The following is a 4,436-nucleotide window of genomic DNA, read 5'->3' on the forward strand; positions in this document are numbered from 1 at the left end:
TTTAGTAGATTGACAGGATACAAGATCAATATCCAAAAATCAGTGGAATTCCTCTACAGTCACAAAGAGAACTCAGAGAAGGAAACCAAGAAAGCATTATCATTTACAATAACCAACCACAAATTGAGATACTTGAGAATGAACCTAAATAGAGACACAAAGACCTGTAACAAAGAAAACTACAGAACATTTCTGCAAGACACAATAAATGATTTAAATAAAATGTGGAAAAATTGTGCCCTGTTCATGGGTAGGATAGACTAAATATAGTGAAAATGAAAATCCTACCAAAAGCAATATATGTGTTCAACACAATCCCAACCCAGATACCAAATTCATTTTTCAAGAAGATTAAAAGATAAATTGTCAAGTTTATTTATAGAGGAAAGAGACCCCTAATAAGCAAAGCACTTCTGAAAAACAAAAATGAAGTGGGAGGCATAGAACTCCCTAACCTCAAAACCTTCTACACAGCGGTAGTAACCAAAGCAGTATGGTTCTGGTACAATGACAGGCACATAGACCAGTGGAACAAAATTGAGAACCCAGAAATGGACCCATCTATCCACAGTTGACTGATATTCAACAAGAAAAGAAAACCAATCAAATGGGGAAATTACAACCATTGTCTTTCTTATCCTAAGATATACTGTCTTGAAGTCATTACTTTATATATTTGACCCAGCTCTTTGGTTGTTTCGGGAGGGAAAGTATATTGAGACTCCGATAGTTCATCGTATTTTCAGTTGCTGTTGTTGTTATGTATCATCGAGTCACTTGTGACTCATAGCAACCCTATGTACAACAGCTCTGATCCCTGCTCTATCTTGAGCCAATTTCATTGTCATTGACAGACCTACCCCCATTACACAGTAGCAGTAACCAAAACTACATGGTACATAGACCAATGGAACAGAATTGAGATCCCGGAAATGGATCCAGCTATCTATGGTTAGCTGATATTCAACAAAAAACAAAACCTATCAAATGGGAAAATGAAAAAATCTTCAACAAATAGTGCTAGTAAAACTGGACTGCTACTTGCAGAAAGCTGAAACAGGATCCATATCTCACACCATACACAAAAATCAACTCAAGGTAAATCAGAGACCTGGGAGTAAATCCTAAAACCATAAAGTTTATAAGAGACAAACTGGCATATAGCTTAGACAGCCTAGTCTATGGTATAAAGAGACTGACAAATACAGTCTGAAATGCACAATCTGGAGAGGATAAAATTGATGAATGGTACCTCCTAAATATTAAATCCCTGTGCACATCAAAAACTTTTTCCAACAGAATGAAAAGAAAATCTACTGACTGGGAAAAAAACATTTGGCAATACCATTTCAGACAAGGGTCTCATATCAAAAGTTTACAGAATCCTACAGGGTCTCCATAAGAAAAAGACTGATGATAATACAATTACAAAATGGACAAAAGACATGGAAAGACTTTTTCACAGAGGAAGATACTCAGATGATTAGCAGATATGTGAAGAAATGCTCAAAATCATTGGCAATCAGAGAGATGCAAATCAAAACCACAATGAAATACTATCTCATCCCAGTAGCAGTGGCAAAGTTTAACAGTAACAGCAAGTAATAAATGTTGGAGAGGATATGGGGAGATAAGAACTCTTATACATTGTTGATGGGATTGTAAAATGGTTCAACTACTCTGGAAGGCAGTTTGGAGTTTCTTCAGAAAGTTGAAGATAGAACTTTCATATGATCCAGCTATTCCACTGCTTGGAATATACCCTGAGAAAATGAAAACTGGGCACAAACAAAGATTCGTACCACAATGTTTATAGCAGTGCTATTCATCATTGCAAGAACATGGAAACAGCCCAAATGTCCAACCACAATCAAACAAATTAAGAAATTATGGTACATTTACAGACAGCATGCAGGAGCCATGAATTTGAAAATCATTACCTAACCTGGGAAGGAATGGAGAGCATTATGCTAAGTGAACTAACTCAGTTCCATAAGGAAAAATACTATATAAGACAACTATTGTAGAAATAGATAACTGGTAAAATGTGTATGAGGATCCAAGGGAGGGAAGGTAGGAGCAGAGGGGTCAGGATGGACAGAGAGGTAATTTATGGAGTCACACAATTTGATGGGTGGAGAGAGAAGTGGATAAAGGAAATGGGAAAGATTTGGTGTGAAAAACAATGTATACAAACTTTGTAGGCAAACCAGTATAAAATAAAAATTTTCTTTTAAAAAATAATGGTGAAAAAAACACAAATATTGTCCAGTTTGAACTATATGAAGAAGAATGTGGTATCAGCATTGCAGAAAGACTCATAACAACCTACGCTGAACAGATGACACAAACTTCCTTACAGAAGTGAAAAAGTTAAACTTGCTGCAGAAGATCAATGACTACAGCCTTCAATATGAGTTACATTTCAACAACAAGAAAACAAAAATCCTCACCACTAAACCAATAAATATGCAATATCATTATAAACAGGAAGGAATTGAAGCTGTAAAATATGTAATTTTACTGGTATCCACTATTAATATCTATGCTCACATCATTCAAGAAATTAAAAGATGTGCTGCATTGGGAAAATCCATCTTGAGAACCTCTCCAAAGTAGCTAAAGAGCAACGATGGCAGCAACGTTTACAGTCATGTGAACTCCCTGTTCAAAAGACAAATTCACCATCTCAAGAACATGGAAACAGCCCAAATGTCCAACCACAAACGAATGGATTGAGAAATTACGGTACATTCACACAATGGAATACTATGCAGCAGGCAAGAGCATTAATTTTGTAAATTATTACCTAACTTGAGAGGGACTGGAGAGCATTATGTGAGTGAACTAACTCAGTCCTATGAGTATAAGGATCCAGGAGGGGTGGGAGAGGCTGGAAGCAGAGGAATGTGGATGTACAGGGGGAAGACGGGATTAATCATTGTGTTGTACAATTTGATGGGCGGGGAGGGGGGGCAAATTAAAATAATTTGTTCAAATTTGTATTAGAATTTTGTAAATAAACTAGTAAAAAAAAAACCCCACAATGAATGGGAAGGATTGTGTGAAACACATGTGAAGGAGGGTTAATGTGAAACACAATGTATAAGAACTTTGTATTTAAACCAATATAAAATAAAAAAATTAAAAAAGAGAGAAATTCTAGAAACTGAAATGATATATCCAAGGTCACAGAATTGGTCAATGATGAGAGTGGAACTAAAATCCATCTCAGGGATGTAGAGAGATTATAACTCACATACACTGTTGATGGGATTGTAAAATGTTACAACCTCTCTGGAAGGCAATTTGGCATTTCCTCAAAAAGCTGAACATAGAAATTCTATGTTACCCAGCTATTCCACAGCTAGGAAAATACCCCGAGGAAAACAGAAATGAGGCACAAATAGAACTTGTACTCTGATGTTCATAGCAGCTTTATTCACAATTGCAAGAACGTGAAAACAGCCAAAATGTCCATCAACAAATCAATGATTTGAGAAATTGTGGTATATTCACATGATGGAATACTATGTGTTTCTCAGGAGCAACAATTTAGAAAAATATTATAAAACATGGGAAAGAATCTAGAGAGCTGAATGAACTTAGTCTCATAAGGGCAAATACTGCATAAGATCATCATTGAAAAAATAGAAGGATAACTAATAAGATGTGTATAAAAACCCAAAGTGGTAAGGACAAAGGGTAGGGGGCCATAAGAGTGGAGAGAGAGGTAGCAAAGTTTGGTGGGAGGAAGGGATTGAAGGAATTAGAAAAGATTCAGTGGGGAACTGAAAAGATGGGGTAATCAGGGCATAGATCTATAGTGATTAATTTTATAAAACTCAATGTATGAGAAAGATTTTATGAAACACAATGTATATGAATGAAACACAATGAATACAAATTTTGTATGCAAACCAATATAAAAAAATAATTTTCAAAAATGCATCTCAGATCCCAAAGTTGATGGGTGGTCGACTGCACTACTTTTGCAAGGGCTGCAGGTTCGTATTTTCTCATCAACATTTCTTTCATGAGGCTCACTCCTATTTTGACCGCTGTAAGTTTAGTCACTTTTTCATTTTCTGCTTGTTTTTGTGCACTCCAGTGTTAGCCCATGTCCTTTCCTATATTACAGATCCATAAAGAACACTCTCATAACTGACCTGAAGTCCCCTAACCTGCCTTCTTCTATTCCTATAGATGAGAAAATGGCAGCAGCCTTGCTTGTCATATCACCCTGACTCTGTAAGTCTAATTGCAGACATCTGTCATTTGCTGTTTGATTTTCCCCGTTTCTGTTCTAATTTTGTTGATTTTTTTCCCCCTGTGTCCTCCATTAGCTTGTTCTAAAACTGAAAATATCCATGTTTCTCTTCAAAGCCTTTGGTTTCATTTCTTTCCTTGAAAGCTTTCCTCGAATTATTTTTTCA

This window comes from Elephantulus edwardii, unplaced genomic scaffold (genome assembly GCF_000299155.1).
Source record: "Elephantulus edwardii isolate Elephantulus edwardi_28Jun2011 unplaced genomic scaffold, EleEdw1.0 scaffold00016, whole genome shotgun sequence".
Classification (NCBI taxonomy): Eukaryota; Metazoa; Chordata; class Mammalia; order Macroscelidea; family Macroscelididae; genus Elephantulus; species Elephantulus edwardii.